Raw genomic sequence first — 25,000 nt, forward strand, 5'->3', positions numbered from 1 at the left:
GTAGTCCTGATGCTGCTGGGCGAGCCAGCTGGTGAGAGGGGGAGAGTGGAGTGCTGGGCTGTCTCCAGGGCTGCCATGTCCATATGACAGGAAAACTGTGTCCCAAAGTATACTGCCCAAAACATGCCAACACAGCTGTGCTGGGGGGAACGTGCCCTGTCCTGACTGATTTTCTGAGGAGGGTCAATGTGACCATCACCTGCCAGGTTTTGGGGAACAGTCCAGAGGCTACGGGGCCCATGCTCCCTGCAGGCCTAGAGGTGTCTGTAATATGGGCACAGGGCAGGAAAATTAGTTTTTAAAAAAATTAGAAATCAAGAAAGAAAGAAAATGCACACTCTCAGCTGAACTGTTCAGTTCTGCCAATATCTGTCTGCTTAATTTTTTGCTTTTGTGCCATTGCATTTCTTACTACAGTTCAACAAAATTTGGAAGAAATAGTCATCCTGAGCTGAGGAAAGAAGCACTTATGCTGTTGTTAAATTATAATTCCAATTTATTCCTTTCTTGCAAAAAATTTTAGTTTTGAGGTATAGTCATGTGCTGAAGAAAAAGAAGAAGGAAAAATCCCACTGCCTGAGCTCATCTCTGGGTCTTTTCTGGTCCTGTCTCAGTATCGTGCTCATCAAGAAATCCAGCCATCATCTACCATGCAATAGAGATTGATAACTGTGTAATAACACTGACCCAGAAAACCACACCTGTAATCTTCCCCTGATGAAGACTGCCTACGTAAGTCACATCAGAGTCTTTAAAGTAGTTAATTGACCCAGCTAAGCTGAAATGATGATCCTGAGGTTGCTGAGGAGGTCTCAGAGAGAGCAGAGCATGGCTGTGGCTCTGGTCCATACTGTGGTCACAGGTCACCTGCACATCCTGTGGGCTTTGCTGGGGTCTGCATCCGCAGGTCACGTTTCCACAACGTGCTATTACTCGTCTCTCCATCACAGTCCTCTCCTCTTCCCTGTCTCCGAAGGATGACCCCATTCCTGGGCACAGAAACCTTTCCCTGTCTCTGATGCATGGCCCACCCTGCAGCCTAAAAGTTGAAGGCTGGGAACAAGTGAGACCAAACAGTGGCCAGGAATTTTAAATGAACACTGACAGCAGCTCTCTTCTCATTTATTACAAATGAACTAACTGTGTGCTGAGCTCTGTGCTGGTGTTGGTCTGTCTGTCTGCCTCGCTGGCTCCCATAGCCCTCCAAGTAGGTTATCTATTTACCTATCTATTTACATGTATTTCTTTTCCCAGTGAATTATGTCAGGGAGGCAGTAAAGTGTTATGTATTTGCAAGCCCCATAATCTTTAAAAGCACAGTGATGCATGCTCCAGATGAGAAAAGAGCCTCCATCCAGTATGTTAATAGATAGCATTAGGGCAATAATGAAAAGCACTTGAGACAAGTAAGCCCCTATCAAAAGCTGAGTAATAGAGATGCACAGAATGAATCACAATGCACCTCCTCTGCAAAAGATATTAAGACGTCTGCTTCAGTGCAGGGTCTATTCACTCCAACAGCTGCTTCATTTCTCTGATTAAAATGGGAGTGGGGATAGCTTTTCCAGCCATTTCCCCTTTTATCCAGTACCTAACAGACACGCACACACAGAGTCTCGTACCCACGATGTACACGCAGCAGAGGCAGCACACCGTGCTGACAGACACACCCTGGACACACAGAGGGTAGGACACATGCACAGCGCGCGCAAGGACATGAGCTACGTAGGCATATTCTTACACACACACACACACACACACACACACGCACTGACACAGGCGTATGGGAACTGCATCTTCTCATACACATGCAGCTCCCAGACACAAATCGGCACCTTCAGTCTTTCTGCTGTACGTGGGTAAATCCCCCACCCCAAACAGACCTTCAGCGCACATCCCACGCTCTACGCACACGCAGAAGCACGCCTGGTTCTCTGACTCTCCCATCCCCACCAGCGGTCCTGTACTCCCGCCCCAGGCCCTCGGGTTGCACACAGCCACCATGGGGATGTGGGTGGCAGAGAGCCTCTCCCCCCGCCCGCTCACAGCCGTGCACTCGGGTCCTGATGAGCAGCACGCAGGGGAAGCCAGACAAGCTGGGGTCTGGGGGAGGAGATAAGAGTCAGGCACCCAGGATGAGGAGAACCTTGCTGGGAGATGAGCGGAGGTGTTGGCAGCTACAGGAGGGGATGAGCAGACCCACAGTGGGACCATGCTGGAGCTATCAGGCACTGAATGCACAGAGGAGGGGGATGCCCTGCTGCAGTGCCTCCAAGGGCTGCCCCGTGCCCTGGGCTGGACCCATGGCTTTAGCATCCACCAGCAACTGTTTGATACCATTGCTGAACCTCGAGACACCATCTGGGAGAGTGACTCCAAGACACACAGCCAAGTGCCAGGCCCTGCTCCAGAAGCACCAGTGGGAAGGGAATAAACCCATGTCATGGGGACAGTGAGGGCTGCTACAGTTTGCAGCTACCCTGGCAGTGCCAGCCTGGCCTTTGCCATGAGTACTGTAGGCTTCAGAGCAGGAGCATGAAAAGGCAGGACCAGAGATCTGAGCCACAGGGCTCTCTCTTGCTATTGGCTCTCTGCTGCTGCCAGCCAAGGCTCTGGCCGTGCTCCAGGTCTGTGGGCAAGCCCTGCTGGGGCCCAGATGAACTCTGTGATACTCCACCTCCATGGCATATAAACTGGCGGTGGATTGCAAGATGGTGATGTTGAGGGTCTTCCTGGGGTATCCTACACTCGTAAGACCCGCCCCTCGTGTGTTCCTCCAGGGCACAGCACAACACAGACGAGCATCCTCAGAGACACATTATTAACTACAGCAAACCCCTGGCTTAGACTCTGGGCAAGGCTGTAGCAAGAGCAGGAGATTGAGACAAATAGCTGGAATATGCAGCCTGATAGTAGCTAACAGCCATAAACAGTTGGGATATTATTCCTGTGATCAGCTTAGGCTCATTTCTATTTACCAAAGACACACATGAGGGTAAATCATTCCCCACCATTCACTGTGGACTTCTCACACCTTCCCCACTAGCATCTGGAAAGGGTTGGTGTTGCAGGAGCTGTGGATCAAAACCTCGTCCATCCCAGCATTTCCCCAGCCCTTGCATTGTGCCATGAACAGGGATGCATTGCTGGCCCAAGCTCTGCTGGCCCTCTCCCTCCACACTGCTCAGGGATATTTGTTCCTCATATTTTGGAAGCAGCAGACAGGAAGAGCAGATGAGCACCAGTGGTGACAAAAGTGCCTCTGTCTGCAGCAGGGTATAGTCCTGGGGAAGGAAAAGCCCCCTGACAAGGGGGAGAGGGTCTTTGGGCAAGCAGCAAAGGACTGGCAGAAATGATGAGAGCGGAGCTGTCCCCCAATGCCACAGTTGCTGGGTCCTGCACCCACTATTTCCCTTGCTGCCCCCCGATGCGACAGTTTCTGGGATTCTTCAAGACTTGTGCAACAAACAGAAAGGAAGCAACGGAGGAGAGCTGCTCTGATGACGAGCCCCAGAGGAATGCCCTAACCAGGTGAGAAATAAAAGCGACACAACTAGTGCATTAGGCACAGAGCAAGCAAGATCTGGGTGAGCCAGTTGGCGGTAGCATCGTCTCTGAGCCGAGACAGAGGGCATGAGTCCCGCAATGGGGACAAGCACGGCACGAAGCCCGGGCTCTGCACGGCACCGTCACATCTCCGCACCGGCTCCTCCCGCCGCTCGGTGCTTGTTTGGGCCGGAGGGGAGGGCAGGCTGCCAGGAGCCCGGGTATCTGGCTGGCAGTCAGCCCACGCAGGCGGCATGGGAGCGCCCTGCTGTGGGAGGCACCGCGTGCGGGAGCGGAGCCGGGCGGCTCGCACCGTGGGTCTGGTGGGGAGCGAGGTGGGGAATTGGCAAGGGCCGGAGCTGAGCCCTCTGTGGGGCACCCCTGGGCAGGAGAGCTCGGTTCTCCTCCTCGCTCTGCGAGGATTTTCCCCATTTGTCAGCTCCTGCAGTGCCCGGAACAAGTGTTTGCTGCGTGGCTGCACAAACACACACAAAGACCCTCACTGGGGAGTCGCCTGGGCAGGGTGATGGCGAGTGCATGCCCCATGCGAGATAGACTGCCTTAGACCTCGTGCACTGCTAACACTGATGGCTACAGAGCAGCATCTTGCGGACATCCCTGAGGCCTGTGGCTCAGCTCTGGAGGACGATACTGAAGGACCAGTTTCCCTGCTGAGTTCAGTTCCGGGAGCTGTATGAGCCTCACAGGAGCATAATTTTGGGTGCAAGCCTATACCAAACATCTTTATCAATAGGTTAGCTTTAAAGTTGAGAGCCTTGCCAGGGAGAAAGTGTGGTGAAGGACACCAACATGATAGGAGTGGAGCAGACATCCCCACACCAATTCCAGGTACCCCAAAGCTGAGCATGTTGCACTTCACCTTGCATAGAGGGGTTGTCCCTATGGTCCCTGCTGAGCCACCCTCCCTGGGGCATGGTGACAGAGGTGTGACATGTTTCTCCAGTGAGCCTTGCTCAGGTCAGCAGAGTCCGGCTTCTCATCCTCTCTGCATCCTGTTCCCCCAGACCTCACTCTCTGGGTGCCCCTGGCCATTTCCCATCATCCTGGGCATGATCTGCCTGTGGGTCCTGTAGACAAGCTGCGTTAGGGGGGAATGTAGTCTGTAACCATCCATGAGCAGAGAGGAACAAGAGAACAAGAGAACCCCAGAGTGGATGAGGAAGATCACTGAGGAGAAGCAGGCGAAGGCAGCAACTGATGTGGTGTTCATCCAGCTCCCAAAGGTGGTTCAGGTGCAACCACACATCTGTGGGATCTGGTCATGTAAGGTCTCCCTGAGCTGCTGAGCAGCTGCAGTGGCAGCGTATCTCCAGCCAATTGGTAGCCCAGTGTCTGCAGTCTGGGCCATGAGCGTCCCAGCATCAGCCATGACCGAGGTGGACACAAGCAGGTAAATCCTGGTGAGATGGGCAGAGATCTGGCAGGTCATCAGAGGGCTGCAGCTAGAGAGCCCAACATGAGCAGAGTGTTTGACAGTGTGTTACACACCGGGTGAACGGCATCAAACCTCCCCGCGTTTACCTTTCTCATGCGTGTGCTACCAGCAACAAGCACTCACACTGCCAAGCCTTTTGGTGGTCTCAGAAGTCACCACCCAGCACAAAACCCTGGACAAGCAGGGGAGGAGGCTGCCATCTCCACTGGCACCTCCAAGCATGTTGCCAGATGCCCAGGAAAAGGCAGCGAGCCCTCAGCGGGGAGCTTCAGCACCGCGTCTGCTGCTGACTGCCAAAATTAACATCACTGACAAAAGGCATGATCCTGAAATTGCACCACCAAACAGATGGATTGCTGGAGTATGGGAGGCCTCGTAATGGAAAAGATGAGTAATTCAAGGAGGGAGTCTAGTGCCAACTATCCAAGTGCTTGGCTGCTGTAGCAGGCTGGGAACCTGGAGTACTGCCTGTCGCAGGGCTGGATTCCTCTAACTCTCCAGCAAAACCTGCCGGGATGATGCTAGCGGGTTCCCGCGAGTCGCTGATGGTGCTGGTCCTGCTGAGGATGGAGAGGGCCCATGCCAGAGGGTTTGGCCCTGGAGGCAGGTACACACAGCAGCATGGCAGCTGCCTGCGTCCTGCCTTCAACACCCTGAGGAGGGCTGTCACTGCCCCCAGGAGGGCTGTCACTGCCCCCAGGAGGGCTGTCACTGCCCCCAGGAGGGCTGTCACGCTGACATGTGCTGCGTGGCGTGGAGCAGTGACCGTGTACTTGGAGCAGTTGTGCTGCAAGGAGACAGTGCTTGTGATCTCGCCATAACCCCTGCCATTTCCCTCTGCAGAAAGCCAGGAATACGCAGAATATCCAGCCAGCTTTTGTTCAGCAGAGCAAAGGGGAGTGTAATAGGAGTGCCTTTGTGTTGCTCCGCTTTAAACATCCCAATAAAATGCCTCCCAAAAACAGCCCCCAACCACCAACTGGTTCTTTCAGCACCCAGTTCTCAGCAAAATCCTCACACTGAGACCCGTGGGAGCTGGCTCAGTCCTTCGCTATGAAGTGACTCACGAGAAGATCAGAGAAAGTATCACTTTCTTCTGGCACTGAACAGCGAGATGGAGGAAAACAGGGACAGGCACCCCTCTCTAACCACCACTGTCCTTGCTGTCCAGGAGCATCCTCACTGTACCTGCCGGGCTCACACCGGGGTGAGGAGAAGGGGCTGGGATCCATCGCCCTGAACGCAGGGAGAGCACAGATCCTGCCCGCACAGCTACGCTGGCTTTAGTCACAGCAGAGAAACAGGCACAACCCCATGTCCCCTCTAAAACAAGCAGGACCTATCCCCACTGCCTCCACCACAGCCCACCCTGGCTTGCCATTAGACCTGGGGTAATGTGAGATTTTTTTTCTTTTTCAAGCACAAGTGCACTGAAATAATCCATTTTTCAGCACTGTGACTGTTGTTGCTCCATGAATGTGACACAGCATGTTTATACTGGACACCTGAAACTAAAACCCGTGTGGAAAAATGAGTTTGCTGGGATTGCGGCAGAACGCTTGGACTGTTCACATGGCCCAGCCCTGGAGGTACTGGGGGCCAGCATCTCCTCCAGCAGAGACCTGCCTCTCGCCATGCCCCGAGGCTGCGTTGGGGCGTCAGGACTAGGGCAGGACTCGACGCCTCCTGAAGTCAGCATCACCGGGCATGGAGTTACTCTGCAGCAAGTGCTGTTTGTCCCATGCCGTGCCCAGCTCTCCTGGAAGTCCCATCTGACAGGCTGGAGGACGGTTTAGATGGTTCAATGCTTAGGCTTGCCTGCTGCATCCTTTTAAAGCACCTGTAAAAAAAAGGCAAGGAAGTGAGGGAGGCATAAATCAGTTGCTAGTGTAAGGCCCCTTATCTCAGAACAACGCCTTGCAGTCCGTAATGGCTAATACATCCACAGGCCATCTATCATGCTGCGGGGATCGCTGCAATTAGACGTGCTTTGTGCGTGCTGACTGCGCTCCTGCTGCTCTCTGTACACCCCCCTGCCGCGGAGCTGCGGTCACCCTCCCGGGGAGGCGTGAGGGGGTCCGGGGAGCTTTTGGCTGACTGTCACAGGATGCAGGGGCCTGCGTGCTCCTTCCTCCTGGGTGTGAGCAGACGCCGAGTTGCTGACTTGAGAGGCAAAGTCATGCTGCGGAGCAGCAGCAAGTGGCTGTCGGAGAGGCTGAGCAGAGCAATGGGGGCATGATGCAGCCCCTCACCCTCCGGCCAGACCATCCCCAGAGCTGGGGGCAGCACCTGGGTGCTGGAAAAAGCTGTGTGATTAGCACCAGCCCGTCTGGCTGTGCTGTGCATTCAATGCCATTTCATAGGTAATGCATCATTTCATATGATTTATTTACTGTAATTCTTTGGTTTGTTTTCTCCGTGTGTAAGGGAATTGGGATGTCACTGGGTTCCCTGTCTCCCCGAGCAGTGGGGGCGAACAGCAGCATCCTTCAGGCTCTGGTGAATACATCCCCAGCAGACGGGGAGCAGGAAATCAGGAGCCCCATGAATATGGACAGGGCAGACATGAGCAGGAGCTGAGTGTGAGCACGCATGGTCCGGGTGAGAGGAGAGCACCATGGGGCTGGTGGGGGGCATACAGGAAGGACCTGGGGGCAGCACCCCTGGCACCCCAACATGTCACTGCACCTCTGTCCACCGGCTGCGAGGAGACAGGGAGCACAGCTGCTCTCCCACCCACCTCTGAAACTGAAAGGTAAGCGCGTGTGTGTACCAGAGAGCAAAAACGAGACCTATATGTTTAAACTGGCAAGTTCTGTGTTTGTCATCGAGCTGTAAAATGATACCCTAACAGATGAGGACAGGAACTTCTTGGAAGGCTCAAGCACAGACAGCAGGAGTGGGGGAATAGCATTTTGCTTTATTTCTTTACATGCAATCCAAGGTTTTATTTTTTTTCTTGCAGTGTTATATTTTTCTATCCAAAAATGGTTATGAGACTGCCAGCTCTCAGAGGCAAGAACTGCCGTTCAGTTTGAGGGCTTGTACAGCGCCTGACACAACAGGGTCGCAGTCTCTAGCTGGGATACAGTTAAATGCACAAATAATAAACCCTGGGCTTGAGGGGTAATGAAAAAGCAAAACGGTGACTGGAAACAGTGTGAATATGTGTATCGGCATGTGTACGGGCATTATCAAAGAGCTTGCATCCAAAATGAACACCAAACACCAGCTATTTCCAGCTGACTAGCTACATGGAGATGCAGAAGACATTACAGCCATGCAGATGATACTGAGCAGCAGGCTTTTTTTTGTGCTGCATTGTAGGAGAATATGTGCTTAAACTAGCAGCCAGCTCCTGTTAATACTAGAATATAGTACCTATTTCAGTGGGTGGATAATTTTAGGTGAATGAGAAAATGCTGCTTTTCTTTGGGTTAATGCCATGTGCTGGTTGAGATTATGCTTGCAGCAGTAACTTTTATCAGGTGCTGCGTGGTAGGAAGACAGCCACTTAACTTGGCGAGTTCTCCACGATTTATTTATCACTCAGAGGTGGTACCTTATTTGGCTGGATATGGATCTTGTGTGAGGTTACGATGCAGGAGGGGGATGTGTATGGTACAAAGCAAATGTCGACTTTCTGCGATGCTGTGACTGTCAGGAGACGGAGTGCGTGGAGTGACAAGATGCATGTGAGCTACTGCCGATATTAAGGATGTTCTTTTTTAGCTTAAATTAGGGGAAAATCCTTAACCAAATCCTTAACAAAACCAGAAGGTTTATTCTCTAGTCCTTCTGTGAGATGCCAGCCAGCATCTAAGCTGCATTTCAGCTCTCAATCAAGCAACAAAAATCTTGAGGCATTGCAAATGTCTGAACAACTGGGGTGTCCCCAGGGGAGTGTCAAAGAGAGATGGATTTGGGCTCTGGAGACCAACCCAACATAGTCCCTGCCCACCTCACAGACTTTTCATCCCCCTGGCCTCACCGAATGGACATCCCTGAGAAGAGGGTGAGTGGGCTGGGAAGATGAATGAGTAGGGACCATACTCATTGCCCAGGGCATCAGCAAGGAGCTGCCCTGCAGTGGTGGTCCTTCACCCAGCAGCGACTTGGGGGTGCCAGCCAGCACCCACTTTGTTGTTGGGGGTGTGCTGAAGGCAGCTGCAGCCCTGCACGCCTGGCACTGCCAGGCCCTGGACAGAGCAGCACAGCCTGGCCAGCTCCTACCCTCGGTGAGACTCTGTCCTTGTGGTGGTTTATGGCCATCACCATGTCCCAGTGAAAGCAGGGACTGCCACAGGGGGTCACAGCCTGCCCAGCTGCATGGTAGAAGACCATCAGGGAAGGTTTTCCACCCCTGAGGGCTCTCCCTGGGGGCACACGTCATTTTGTGTTCTGCTTGGGAGTGAAGGGGGTGGAAACTCAACTCCTGGAGTCAGGAGGGCTATAAGAACAGGTGGAGTGAAAGAAAACACCACTAATAGTCGAAAAACCATCCTCCAAGTATCAGGCAGTGGCTAAAGAGTCCATTAGAGAAGAGGTCATACCATTTCCTGACAACATGGTCTTGCAGAATCTGTAATACGGTTTAATGATGCATGGCATTGACAATCCTGGGCATTGATGTCTTCCTAGAGAGATATTCATGCGTTGCACAGTGAGGATCAGGTTAGGGAGCCCAGGCTGTGTCTCCCGTGTTTATTCATGGCTGAGAGCCAAGCACCTGCTAACAGTCACAAAGTGGGACCGTGAGGCAAAGCTCAGTCCATCCAGGGCTTCCAGCAGTGACACAGGGTGACAGTGAGGGGAGACCAAGAGTTCATGGTCAGCTGCCATGCTGCAGATCGGTTGGGACCTGAGATGGCCAATTTCTGGAGGGTTTGGTGCCTTTGGTGTGGGTTGTTGCCACAGGAGGGAAACACCAGCTCTTTGGACCCTGCTGTGACAGTCGCAGGGCATGGACATGTCAGTCCCACTGGCTGTCCCAGATCTCACAGGTGGTGTCTTAGAAGGGACGTGTTGGTCTCTGTGCTCCAGGACCGGCCTCAGGCTGCGGGCAGCAGTCCTATACATCCAACCTGCCAGTCTCTCCCCAACACCACGTGTGGGTCCAGACAAGGTGATCCAGGCAAGGTGCCTTCCAGGTTCCTGGGACCACTGGTGGAGAGACATTCACACAGGTCAAAAGCACGCTGGGGACAGGGACATCAACCCTCCATCCTACTCTGTCTGTACCACTTCTCACCCTCGCTTCACAGCTCATCAGGGCAGGGCTGAGGGGCGAGACAAGCGGGGCACCAGAAGTAGGGCAGAGTGGTGCGCTGTGGGGCAGGGAGATCCCAGCAGGGAGTTATGGGCTGGGTGCTTAAAAACCCTGACACAGCTGGGCTTGAAGCCAGGGCACTGTGTCCTGCCCTCACCCTGCTCAGCCCAAAGCAGACCAGGGGATCACAAGGGACATGCTCGTCAGTGTCCTGGTCCAGCACCCACAGACCAGCAGCTGTCTTCAGATACTGATGTAGTGTTTCAAACCCCAGGGTTTAAAAAGCCTCCGGGCAACTTAACAGGCACAATTAAAAATGTGTCATTGAGAGCAGCAGCACACCACAAACAAACTACAGGGCAGGGCCACAAACACCCGGTTCCAGTGACCCCGCTACCTGTGGCATTGCATCTCCCTGTCAAGTGCATGTGGGGTGACTGGTGGTGGCAGGGATCCCCCCCACGGGTGTGTGTGCAAGCGGACACGCAGCGGTGGGGGCGGTGTCTGTGCCTTAGCACACGTGCATGCGTGAGACTGCATGGCCCCTCTCCCGTGCCAAGGTGAGGGACATCTAAGGATATTGCTGTATTTCAGCACAGAGCTCTGTGGGCTAACCGAAAACAGATGTATAAAAATAAACAGAAATACTAGAGATGTGATTACCAAGGAAACGCATTTACATACAGGAAAACGTCCAAAATGACTGTCATTTACTTCCTTTATTTATTTGCATTTATAGAAATGCTCCCACCCAGGGATCTGGGCTCAGTCATGCTCAGATTGCAAGAAATGGCGCCCGCTGGACCCTTGCCCCATCACCTACCACCCACCAGCATCTTACCCCACACCCACAAAGGAAAGCCACCCCTCTCTGATGGGGCTTGGCGTATGCAATGCTGGAAACCGCTTTCCTTCATTTCCCATCTCTGGGCACAGAGATTCCCCATCAGCTTTCCTGGGACCCTGCCAGGGAAGGATTTTCTGGGCTCGCAGTGGGGCAGCCCCCACCTGCACCCAGCTCTGGGCAGCTGCAGGGGGAATTAGGCACCAAGAGCTGCTGAAGTGAAGCAACAGGGATGTTATTGGGGGAGGGATATGGGGGAATTTCTCGGTCCACTTGCCAGCAGAGATCCTGAAGTGGGGAGATACAGGCTGAGGCAAATCAAAAGAGAAGCGTTTTAACTTGCAAGAAATGGAAATCAGAAAAGTGAATTTGGGTCATGCCAAAGCATTCATTCTACAGGAAATGAAATGGTTTACAAGCCTTTCCTTTTCTCCCTTTCTTTTTCCTTTTATGCCTTCTTTTGGGGAGTTTTTACAATTAAAAAGTTTCATTTAGAAAACATAAAAATAAAATATTTTAGCTGTCCTTTTTTCCTGCAGTTATGTACTGAACACAGCCCTCACACCCGGCTTCAGTCTGGTCAAAATGGCATTTGGGGCTCCTTTACCAGCCATCAGTAACAAAAAAATCCCTGTACTATTTTGGCTGGGATTCTCTCAGACTATAGTCTTCACTCCAAACTTTTCCCGATATCCACAGGAGCCCAGACACTGGTGAATTCCCACTCCTTGTTGGGTCCATCAAATCCTCCGTTGGCCATGTGTTGATCCTGCAGGGCTGAGGGATGGCGCTACAGGCCCCAGCTGCAGGTACCAGGTCGGGGAGACTGAGTCAGCAGTGCCCACCGCATTACCCCCACCAGCCCCCTTCGGCAAAGGGCAGCTGGAAGATGACACAGTTTGCTGCTCTGCCAGGTAATTAGAGCTGACAGGGTGTGTGCAGAGTTACTGGGTAATTGCCCACACACCTAAGGTGTGGTGGAAGTCAGGAGGTGAAGCAAAATCTTCTGCCTGACCTAGATGCAGAGGTGCTTCCCAGCAGCAGTGGATGAGGAGGTGGAGAAGAGGAAGCGAATGATGAAATTCTTCTGCGGGTGCAGCACAAACCCAGCCTTCCTCCAGGTGCCCCAGAGGAGGGACTGAAGCAACCCCAAATCGTGCTGGAAGGGGAAGGCAGGGTGGCTCCTGGAGCAAGGCATGGAGCCGGGCGAGAGCATCTCTGCACAGACGGGGAGCCGGGGGCTGGCGCGGTGACACACTGTCTGAGTCAGCCCTGCGACGCTGTCACACGGGAGGGCTGTATTAGCAGGAGCCTCACATGTAGGACAAGGAAGGTAATGCTCTGCTGGCTGCCCATGTTTGTGCCCACATGTTCGCTTGATCAGGTTAACTGGCTCATTTGCCTAGAAGTAGGGTGCCAAGCACTAATGGCTTTGGACAAGCAGCCTGTGCAATGCTTTGCTCTCCAGCCCTTCTGGGGGCTGCCGCAGGTGCTGCCGAGCTGGCCTGGCTCAGGGCAGAGGAGCTGGAGCACTGCTCCAGGAGACGTGCCAGTGAACGGGCCAGCAAGCAAGGGCTTCTGCAGCCATTGGCCCGACAGGGTGTCGCAGTCCCCATGGTGCAGGGGGACCGGCCTTGTTACACTGCCCAAAGGAACAGGAATGGGCCACTGAGGCCCGTTCCCAACCTTGGCAAGAAGCTGGATAATACAGTAGGGCCAGGATACTCCTTTCATCCCTTCCAACATTTTCTCAAGCTCACCTCTAATACCTACAGGAAGTCTGGATGCTCCAGCATTGCCCAGAACAGAGGTACCCCAGAAACAACATGGGCGAAACTCTCACAGCCAAGAGAAAAGCAAAGCCCAAGTGACTGTCCCATCTTAACCTTGAACCTGCAAGTGACTCTCACCAGCCAAGTGCCATCAGTGCACCAGCATCAAGCAGACCTGTAGTCACTTCCAGTCTTGGCAACCTCATTATGCAGCAGGAGAAAATATTCCTGGTGCCACGCAGGCAGCCCCCTGCCCAAGTTTCTCTCTTGCCCCAGAAACCATAGATCTGCTTCTAGGCTTTCCTTACTAAGGCCTTACATTGAGCCTTCCTGCTTGGGTCCCACCTTTCCTGGCCTCAGCCCCTCTCCCCTCCTGACCTTGCCATCCTGCCAGCTCTCCCTCTGTGCCTGGTTTAGGGCAGGTCTGTGGTGGGGACTGGGAGCCCTTCCCTTCAGCCCTTTCCTCCCACAAGGATGTAGGCTCTAGGCAGAACTGGCCATTTGTCCATACTCACGCTCTGAGCTCCCCTGGCCAGGCAGCTTCATTATCTGATTTGCTTCATTCCTCAAAGTCTTCATGCCAACATCCAGACCTTGGGTAGAGACCAATTCATGTCCACCCCAGCCCATTTAAGAGACACCAAATCAAGTCACAGCACTTCAGTCTGAAGTTACTGTCATGACCAAATTCTCTTTTTTGCTTGTTAGTAAAACAAACTCTAAATTAATCTCCTCTGTTTCTGGCCGGTAGAACGATTTAACTGTGATCAAGGATATCTGTAGCACTTGTTCTCCCATCTATGCCCTGGAAGATAAGTTCTCCCATATCCACAGTTCCCAGGATTACTCATTCCTCCTGGAAGAGGCCTTCTAATTCTTCCATTTTATTGCTCATGTTCCTGGCATCAGTACAGAAATACTTGAACTGTTTCTGCCTGGTCTTATCTGAGCTCTCAGCCGAGGAGGTGCCGTCCGTTTGCTGGCTGGAAGGCCTGCCTGACGTCAGTTTTTGGCAAGGTAAGTGCTCTCCCATTCCTTGCTGCTCTCTGCTCTTCCTTTCTTGGTTGCCCTGTTCCTACTGACATGGTCATCCTACCACTTTATGTGTATTCCAGGCAGGGTGCAACTGAGGCCAAGAACGGAAACACTCACTGAGACAGTCGCAAGACCCGTCCACAGGGAACATCACTACTTATCTCTCTTCCTCCTGATAACCTCCTTTTAATATTATCCACTGCAGACTCACCCTTCACAAGTTCTTTATCCACTTTAATTCTGTGATCCCATCTTCTCCAGGTTAGCTAATAATTTCCCATGGGTGCTTTATCCGATGGTTGTTTAAATGCAGACAGATGCAATGCAGCGCATTGTCTCTGTGCAGAAAAAGCATGGCTTGCTTAGTCTCTGACAAGCTACCTTTGGGGAACCCATGTTGCATTTTATTCTATTTTTCCATACACCTCAGTAACTTTAACTGCTGTCCCATTTAACACAAGCTCAAAACCCTTATATATGACAAAGGTCAGATTACCTGCTCTGCATTTAGAGGTTAAGATACATGTTTCAGACCCTTCAGAATGGTGGTAGTGCCTTGGACTGACTCCTTGCTACCAGTTCTGCTCCTTCATGAACTAGCTCTTCCAGGACTCTTGAGGCAGAGGTGAGCTGGTTCCTCACAGTTTCAGTGCATTAAACTGTTGGAGCTTTCTTCCCACCAAGGCAGCGGTCACTTCCATTTCCATACCATCATTCCCCTACTCAAACAGAGCATCCCCACCAATGCCAGTGCAGAGTGCCCAGGCAGCGAGAAGCAGCAGCATCTTCCCCCCAGCCTCCCGTACTCACTGTAGACTTCCCTTGTCATGAAGCCCACTTACTGATTGTGCCACCTTCAGCCCCTGAAGACTAGTTCCCAAAGTTCCAAGGGAAAATCTCACACTTAAGAACAACCCTTTTCCACTAATGCTTTCCAGTGGCAAAGCTTTCTTTGCAAATTCAGATCACCTACTCACTTCCACTGTGCTCACTCCTTGCCCTTCTACAAAAGGCAACTGCAAACTCCTCTGAAGCTCACCCAAGTCTTTCTTCTCTTTGCTCATCTTCCCCACCTTGGCCTAGGCATCTCTGACATGTGAGAGCAGAAACCTGTCCACCACTTGTCCCTGCCAGGAGGGTCTACACCTCTTTGTCTCCTCTGTCCTCTCTCAGTCTTCTCTGCATGCCCCTTTTCTCCTCAACCTCCATTTCTTGGTTAACAGTGTCATCTCCTTCTTTCTTCTTTTAGGACTAGATGCTATTTTCTCTTTCATGGCATGCCCTCTGTTTCTCCTCCCTGAGCTCTGGTGCACTAAACCTGGGTCTCTTCCATTTTCTGTTCTACTACCTGGCCCCTCCTTTTGTCTTGGGTCTCTAACCCCGTTTCTGAGGATGTCAATCTTTGTTCAGACTGCCCTTTGTATCTTTTCACACAGCAAGTATCTGCAGTTCTCTGGTTTTCTTATGGTTACTCCTTTCTCCTTTTCTATATTGTTTTAAATTTCCCATTTCTCTCCACCACAGTATGCAGCTGTTTCTGTACTTTTGGATCTCTCTTCCAAGATGCTCTCTAGACACAGACCTGCTTCTTTTGCAGGCACCGAGAGGATGAGGTGTTGGGCTGCTCTGGGATCAGAATAAGGGTGTTCTTTTCTAGCTTATGCCACCCTCATCCCATATACATCGCCTCTGTTCTTCCTTTTCTTCATGGCTGCAAGTGAGAGGGGAATCAGGCCATGTAATACACACAGAAAAGGCTACACCACTCTGACCCTTCACCACAAGCAGCCCACTTAGAAAAGAAAGAAACCACAGGACACATTCAGCCACGCAACAGCTGGGATACTGAAGTATAAGATATCCATCCCATTAAAATCTCTAAGATAAAAATCCTCCTCTAGCGGCATTGATCTTCTAGGAACACCTTAAAGATGCTTTGATTTTTCATTTCTTATGTCCTTGTTATACAAAAGCAATAGAACAGCTCTCCACACAAGCATCATTAGTTACTTAACACATCAGGGTCAGAAGGAATAAAACCTGGGTTTGTGGCTATTCTTTGGGCCCAGCTCATCCAGCTATGTAGACATACACCAAAATCCAAGTGATATGCCAGCTCTGTAACCATTTCCACAGAAGGGATCGTTGTGAGATGATTTCATCAGTCAGGACCATCACAATCACTGTGGATTTCATCCTTCTCTTGAGCAAAACAGAATACATGAAGTGCAGGCTCTAAGCTCATTATAGACAGGGTTCAGCAAAGCTGCCCTCCTGAGACACCCAGATGTACAACAGCATAATTTGTTTGGGGAGATAAGGACAAGGAACCCCATCCACAAGCCAGATTTCATCAGATGAAGGATTTCTTCTCCTATAGACAAGTCCATCACACTCAGGATAAGCTAGACCCAGACATCAGACCCCAAAATACAGTGTAAACCCCTCAGTGTTTCCCAGCAGTTGCTTGTGTTGCCATTTTTCTGCTCCTTGCCTCCTGGCCCCTGGGCTGCTTCATAAAAAAGTTCCACAGTGAAACCAGCCAAAGTCGAGAATTTCCAAGAGATGTGAAAATAGCAGAATGCAAATTTTGTGGAGGCTTGAAATTTCAAGTGATTTACCGGTGTCAAACCCGTAAAATCAATTTGGCAGGTGTTCGCTGGTTAAAATTAGTTTTAACTGAAAGCTGGAGGCATTATTGTGGGTGTCTTTGAGCATTGTTTTGGATGCACAAGGCGTAAGCATGACTGTGTGCATACAGCGCATGTATGCACGTTGTAAAGTGTAATCCTTCTTGTGTGCCTTGTAATGCTTTTTGTGCATGCTCAGAGATCTCTGCGGACTGAAGCCGTGTGGCTGGTTACCGCAAAACAGTATTTGCAGAGGTTTTCTGGCATTTCAAAATCCCTGCTTTGCCATGGTCCTGGGGTGGTCAGCGTGTGGTCAGCAGGGTGAGGGAGGCAGTGTCCGTGCCTGCAGGTTTGCTCCCAGGATGACCCCAGCCAGGACGCCTGGGTTTGAGGGGCAGCAAGTGTGAGAGAGACCTGATGAACTCATGGTGTATAAAGGCAAATGGGTTCTGCTTGCCCTGGCCAAGGCAGCACCAGCCTGTGCTGCTCCCCCACGGTGGAGCTGCCCTTCCAGCAGACCTGACTGACCGTGGGGTGAGGGGTGGAACTACTCTGTATCCCTCCTGCCCCAGACACTGTCATCTGCTCCTCCTGCTCCCGGCTTTCCCAAGCCCTTTGCTTGCTAGGTGAAGCCTCCACTGAGCATCTGGGCTTCTCTGGAGCGGTTGAGGATAACTGTGAGAGGATGGAGGGTAGTAGTGTCCAGATAGAGCTACAAGATGCAACCCCATCTCTTGAGAGAGGCGCTTGGCAGCTCTCTGCATGGACCAGCGCAGCACCCTGCCTGCCCCGTGCCTGCTGTGTGTACCACACCTCAGGGGCAGCGAGCACTGCCACAGCTGTGCCCACCTCAGCTCCAGCAGCAATGGGAGCAGAGCTCATCCTGACCAGTTCCTCCAGCTTCTTTTCACCTACCCACATAGGAGTAAGGCCCTGTCTTCTCCTGACTCCTTATTCTTTTTCCCAAGGATCCTGAGAGATGCAGGAGAATGCTACTGCCCGGCGAAGTCCACCCCAAGGAGGGATTCCCACACTGTGTCTCATCCTCCCAGGATGCTCCAATGAAATGGAGTCCAGTACACAACCCCTTGAGCACTCCAACATCCCAGCCTGCTCCACCAGCAACATGGTGGGATCCCAGGATGCCCAAAACACCCTGCTGCACTGCCGGGCCCCGCTGCACCCCGGGACTCCAGTGCTCACCTGTGCAGGATCTCACTATACCACCATATGCAGCAGTGTCAGCAGACTCCTTCCCTTCTCCCCCCATGCCTCACATCCAGCTGGCTGTCCTGGAGATGACATCTTTCCATCAGCAGGTCATCTGGCAGGGACTCTGCCTGATGCTGTCTATGGCAGGTGTCTGCTGCAGCAGCAAAGTCAGATATTTTGGAAGCTGATGCTAAGGACGCTGGCAGTTGGGATGGCCTCCCCTCCACCACGGTGCTGCATTGTGGTGAGGGCCCTGGGATGCAGAGAAGCGGTCTTCAGAAAGCAGGTGTTGAGACCTTCTGTACATTTGGCATGAGAAACATTGCAAACTTCATTGCCCCCATCAAATCCTCCTCTCATGTTCATGTCTGACCTCCTCCCTGCCTTCTTGCCTTATGGCTGGGAAGAAAACCCTTCCCACCTCTTCTGCTGCTGCTGTGCGGTGGGGCTGGAGCCATGGCTCACCCTGACAGTGGGTCTGCCTCTAAGCACCATGTCCCCAGGCAGGCTGACACCTTGGACTCCTTTTGGGAGTTTCCAGGGTCTTTTGCTCAGGCAGACCACTCTCATGCTGGCTAAGGCTCTCCAGACTCCTGAGCAGCCCACACTTTCCTTTGCTCCACACCTCCATGGACTTCCACTCTCCATCCACTCCTTGCCAAACACACCATCTCTGCCCAGTTCCCCATCATGCTGGGGCTTCTCTCCTGACTGGGACATCACCCACTTCCCCAGACAGGACCCCTTCCCCAATGCTTCCTGGGCATCAGAAGCTGCTCCAGGACCCCAGGCCCGTGGGAGAGGGGTCAGCAGAGAAAGACGTGCCCAGGTCCAGGGGCTCTTGGCTGACTCTGACAAGCACCAAGAGGGCTGGACCAGCATCGCTCCCATCCTCACTCCATGGTCAGCAATGAATTAGGAGGGCAGGGCAGGAAGCCCTTTATCTCCCCTTTGGAAATTAAAAAAAGAAGCAGAAAGGATTTGGTTTTCATTAATATTTTTCTTCAAAAGTTTTCTGGCTTCCCTTCCCTTCCCCATCTTCTGCCAATATTTTTTCGAGGGGGCGGGCGAGCGAGGAGCAGGGAACGTCTGGCAGGTTTTTGTTTTCAATTCGCACAAACTGATTTTTTTGTGTGTGTTTTTTCTCTTTCTGGAAATTCACTGCAGACAGGCACTTCCTGCAGAAATCGTCATTTTTAAGGGGAAAAATATCTTGCAGACACGTTTTGTCCCTTTCAGTTTGCCCCGGGGTCTGTAAAACCCTGGGCTGGGCAGTTTTGTCTTCCTGCCCATGCCATGCACAAGTCGCCAGCAACAACCAGCTCTGTGCTCCCACACCAGCCCTGCCTGTGCCATCCCTGCCGCCTGCCCACTTTGTGCCCAGCACACCACCTGCCCCTACTGCTCCACCCCTCCTGTGGGGCTTGGGATGGCTTTGGGTCCCATGAAGTCAAAGTCACAGAGGGAAGCTTCAAGCCTGGATGATGGATATGACTTTTGGGTTTGATCAAAATGGGGGTCATGCTGGTAGAGCTCCACCTCAGCATCCTGTCCTGGTGAGGCAGAGATGCCCTGCCTTGGCAAAAGGCCACTCCAGATGTTTTACCAGCTGTTCACCTCTGGTTTTCTCCCTGCTCTCAGTGCCAGTCTGCTTCCACAGTGCTCTCCAGCAGGGGCAGGCAGTGATGGCTGCAACCAGGCAAGGGCACCCGGAGGGGGGGGCGGGCGCATCTGCAGCTCACAGACCCAGCGTAGGCTTTGGCCTCTCCTCACCTGGGTCCCCGTGAGCCCCACACCACGTGCCAAGCAGCATCAGTCACACGTTGGCCCATCCAGACCTAAGCTCCCTTAGACAGTTCCCCAGTCCTGGAGTCTGTGCTGGTGGGCAGGCACGGGGGTAGCCAGGAGTGTGAGGTTAAATAATTCATTCCTCATAAATCTTTCCTAGAAACAATTTTTTTCTTCCCAGGGAGACACATTACCACCTTGCACACACAAACCTGACCAGGAATTATAAGAGCAGGTTTTTGCAGTGGCAAACGGGGCAGGGAGAAGGAAGAGAAGGAAAGGAATAAAATATAGATTCTTGAACTCAGACCTGGGAAGCGGCAAAGCATCAATCTTGTTAAAGGACTAGTGTGGACTCTCCAGCCAGCCCACTTCATCCTGACTCCTGACAGGCCCCGATGATTTGTGCCTGCTCAGCAGAGGAGAAGTTCCATAACTCACCCGGCGAGACGGCGTGGGATGGAAGCACGACCCGGCGAGCGGGGAATGACTCACCGCACGCCGCATCCTGCCGCGGCACCGGGGCTCCCCGTGCGCCGACCACCACCGCCAGCCCCCGGGCCCCCGGCACAGGCGTGGGGTCCATCCCCGTCCCACACCCCCAGGGTGGGACAAAAGCCATGCAGAGTGTGGCAGCACTTGCTCAAAGATTTATGGGGCTCCCGATGTTTTTAGCTATTGCGTGGTCCGGGTTATAAGCGGGGGATGAAATTCCTGAATTGTCCCACTTCCCTATGCTGCCTGCCTGGAAAACAGGCGCAGTGGCTGTCCCCCATCTTGCAAGCTAGAAGGATTTGCTCTCTACACCCAGCCCTTTCTAAACTGGAGGAATCCTGCCATTGCTTCTGACAGTGGCGGGTCGAGCCCGCAGGGCTCTGCAGAGATGTGCTGAGCATGGTTATCATCTCTGAGATGGACAGTACCTCTGCTCTGAGCCCTGCCCGTAGGCACTGGGACTGAATTGTTGATTAGTGCAGAATCCCGAGCAAGGAGAGGAAATTCTCTCTGGAGCCCTGCCAGGCCAAGTCCGCATCCAAAAATACATCCTGCTGTCCTGCTCAGAGCCCAAAGGTTTTTGGAAGGGAGGCTGCAGCTGCTTCGCATGCAAAAAATAATAGCAGCCCTGAGATCCTCGCATCCTCATGAACAGCGCTGGAGTCACTTTCAAATCACAGCGTTTATTCAAAAAAAAAAAAAAAAGATGGGAAGAAGAAAAAGAAAAAGACACACATGCACCACCACGGATCTGGCAGGCAAACACAGCTCCAGGGCTTCTGTTTGCCCATCACAGGAAGATTTACTAGGGGAAAAATATAGGCTGATTAATTATGCAGCCGGTTTGGTCCATTATATCATAAAACCCAGCTGTGTAGGACAACCTTGGAGATGCTACCTCTCCAGCATTATCTCAGCCCGGAACCAGGCGCCTGGAGCCAGAAGAAGCCGTCTCGGCACTGAATCCTCTCTGCCGCACGGAGCGATAGCATCTTCAGAAACCCACCTTTTCCATTTGAGATTAGGAGTGCAGTGAACTTTGATATTGTACCACTGCTAATTTCAATCGGCAGGCCCCTTGCCGGTGTCACCGGAGGCCTTGGGTTCATTCAGAGAGCTGCGGCAGCTCGCGAGGGGAGGAGGGAAAACAGCCAAAGACTCCCCTTGAATATTAATGAAGCATCAAAGCTTTTAGCTGCATGGCCGTGTCTGAGCGCGACTGCTCTCCAGGGCTCCGCTATGCTTGGCACAATAAAGCCTTGGTAATTATTTCCAATAACTAATTTAGATTATCATTAGCCCCACATTGGAGGCACAGAGAATGCTGCCCTTTCAAACACTTGAACCACTGAGCCTCAAAAATAAAACGTTCGCTCTCTGCAAAGAGATCTTTGCCAGCTCTAATAAATTAGAATATATTTGTGTGCGTTAGCGCCTGTGGTGGCTCAGGATAATGAGAGCAGGTTGTGTCTGGGAACGGAGGAGAAGGCGGCACCTCCTCTGCCCCCCCCCGCATTCTGCACAGTGCACATTCCTTCGGGCCCCAATTTGTCCCCATTATCCTCTTGCACCCCCCAACCCCAAATCACCCGGGCCTGGCAGCCGACCCTGTCACAGCCAGTAATAACCTATAAATCATTCCACGCCTTAAAATAAAATTTCTCTGCGGTGTTAACCGCCTCCTGTGTCCCAGCCCTGGCTGCCAGCCCCATGCCGAGCTGGGCTCTGCACCTCACAGTAGATGCTCTGCCCTGACCCTGCTGCCCTCTGCACCCAGGAGGGCTCCAGCAGCTCTGCCCACACCTCCCCTGCAGCTCCCAGGCAGAGGTCCCAGCTCCTCAGCTGTGCGCCCGTCGCCTCCAGCCCTGGCCACGCTCAGGAGGGTCCCAGCACTGTGGTCCCCAACACCGTGGGGCTCTCCCAGTCGCTGTCTGGCTCATGGAGCAGCCCACACTGCCTGCCTACCTGCCTGCTCACCCACTGCCACCCACTCCACCTCCGTGGAGAAATCCCCCACCAGCAAGGATGTCCCAGGGAGGAGGGGGGAATGCAGCACACCTCCAATCCACAACAGGCCAGCTAACCTCCAACTCCCCCAAGATGAAGGATGAGGCTCTCGGTGCCCCCCCTGGGCTCAGAGCCTGCCCTGCATCCCCTGCCTGCACGAGGAGACCTGCCTGTAACTCCTGCCTCTGCCACCGCAGGGGCCTTGGGACCTTGGGTGAATCACTGCAGCTTTCACAGCCTCCGTTTCATCAACCGTGTCATTAGGCTAATGATAATTAATGCCTGCAAAGGGTTTTATGCTCTTCAGCTGGAAGGTGATAGTGAAGGGTAAATTATTGTTATTACCATAAACACAGGGTACCTACCACTTACCACGGGTGGGACCTGCTTTCTGACTTGCCTCAACTCTTCTTGGATTAGGACCAGGGTCAGGTGCAAGCTTCACTTCCTCCACGGCTTCCAAGTGAACCTGCGTTTGAGACAGGCACGGCTGGGATCTGATCCTTTTCATGCGAAGACTCAGAAGTAAAGGTTGAGCTCATTTCATGGAAGCAGGCACATTGCAGTGCTGCTTGGGGAGAATGCACGAGCTTCTTCCACCACCTCCATGAGCATTCTCGGAGGGGATGGTCACCTTCCTCTCACTGGCTTTGGTATCTACCCCTTTAGTGGTGAAACCAGCTGAACTGCCCCCCTTCTTTAGTATGTAAACACGCGCGTGTGCATGGATGTGTGTGTACCAAGAACACATGTGTGCTAGAAAACACCCTGTGCGTTTCTGGCAGGGATGCCGCGGGCAGTGTCCAGCAGATGTGCAGCACGCCCCGCTGCCAGCCTGCCACGCGCAGGAGCAGCCGTGACCCAGCGCAGCCACTGCCCCTGGCGCTTGGACATCCAGTGCCTCCATGTGCCTCTCGCAGCCAGAGAGGACAGCAGCTATCCTGGTGGGATGTGAGCAAACCCTTCAGCTTGGGGGAGCATCCACACCACACAGTGTCCCAAGTCCTCCTGACAGCCACTTGTCCACCCCTTTCTCCATCACAGCCACTCATCCCAACACCCTTCCCATCATTGTCACACCACTTATTCCCACTTCCTTATTAAACTTGTTTGTGGCTCAGATTTGGTTGGACAGTTGATAATTTATTTTTTTTTTTTAAGCTTCTATTCTCTATGGACAGTTTCCATTTTCAATACAAGTCTTTCACCAGAATGAGCCAAAATTGTCAAAGTCTGCTTCTGGTTTTTGATTAAAAGCTGAAATCTGCAGTGGAAAAAAATATTTTCCTCCATCCCTTCCCACTCCTCCTCCCCATTTTTATTGAAATCCTCTCCACAAAAAACTCCTGTTGCTGATCTGCGGAATTGCCTGCCACGTGGGATGGAGCAGGGGCTCAATGCTCCCAGGCAGAGAAGCAGGAGCACTGTCTATCCATGCCAGCTCCTCGCTGTCCCCACAAGTACTGCTGAAGGCTAACAGCAAGCTCAGGTCAGGGACACGGTACTTGCTTTCAGCCGTGGCTATTGTGGCCAAGTCAGGACATCATCAGGAGCAGGATGGGATGAGCAGGCGTGCTGGTACCACCAGGTGCCCACTGGTGGACCCTCCCCAGGGCTGTGTCTGGCTGCACGGCTCATCTACTCCATCTGTCCATCCACTCCCAGTCTCTGCAGAGCCACAGCGGTGCTGGTGGTGGGATATCTGGAGGTCCCAGTCCATCCTGCCTCTTGGATCAGGACTGTCACCAGCCCCACATCAGGGCAGCCATGGCTTGGCCTGGCCAAGTCTCACCAAGGATGGAGATGCCTGTGATTCTGTGACCTTTCTCTGAACTGCACCTCCTCCTGAGGAAAAAGGTTTCATATCCAACCTGAACCTCCCAAGCTGCAATCTGTGGACACTGCCCCTTGTTACTGTGTCTGCCACAGCCAAGAAGACTTTGTCTCCTCCATCTTCACATCTACCCTTCATGCAGCTGCAGGTTGTTACCAGCTCACATTTCCCCAGACAAAACCAGCCCAGATCCCTTCTGCTCTCCTTGTAGGTCATGTGCCCCAGACCCCTCACCATCCTTTTGCTCCATTTTCCCCACATCCCTTCTGAACTAGGGGCCCAGCACTGGATATGGTACTCCAGATGCAGCTTCACCCATGCTCTGTGGAGGGGATAACTGCCCTTGATCTGTGGCTGGGGCTGTCCCAGCAAGCATGGAACACTTCCCTTATATGCATTGAGCATACACTGTTGGCTAGCGCTCCGTCCAGACTCCACCATAACCTGCAGGTCCTCCATAACTTGCTGCTCAGCCAGTCGTATCCCAGTCTGGACCAGTGCATGAGGTTAATCTGCCCCAGGAACACCACTCTGTACTCCTCATTGCCCTCAAGAGAAATCAAGCCACTCTGGTTGAACCGCTTTTCACCAGCAGCTGGACAAGCCAGCTGGTGTGCACCAGAGCTCGCAGCTCCTAATTCCTTTCCATACTTGACCTGAAGCTGCCCCTCAAATTAACCTCTAGCCAAACACATCATTCCCACCTTGTGTTGCAAATGCACACACGGCACTATAAACATGGCATCTTCACAGACCTTCAGCATCTCCGTCATTCACAGGTGGACCAGGAGCCCCCCCACGGCGCGCTGCTCAGAGGGATGCCCTGCGCCCCACCGCTCCCCGTGCACCCTCCTGCCTCCTGGCCACAGGGCCAGGGTTCGTAGGTTTGGCTCATGCCACCTAAATCATTATCCATGAAATGTAATTACCTCTCCTTCTTCCCCCTCCCGCCCCAGTTCTTCTCAATCCTAGAGTGATTTCTTCCAGCCCATGTTAATGTTCTTTGAGGAAATGGGTTATCTTTCCTATCTTTCCATATGTGCAAAATCGCAGCTCCTACCCCCCTGGCTCAGCACTGCATACTAATAGGGAGGAGGCTGAGATTGAAATGT

Source organism: Athene cunicularia (assembly GCF_003259725.1).
Source record: "Athene cunicularia isolate RWA chromosome 23 unlocalized genomic scaffold, athCun1 chr23_part1, whole genome shotgun sequence".
In the NCBI taxonomy this organism is placed as follows: domain Eukaryota; kingdom Metazoa; phylum Chordata; class Aves; order Strigiformes; family Strigidae; genus Athene; species Athene cunicularia.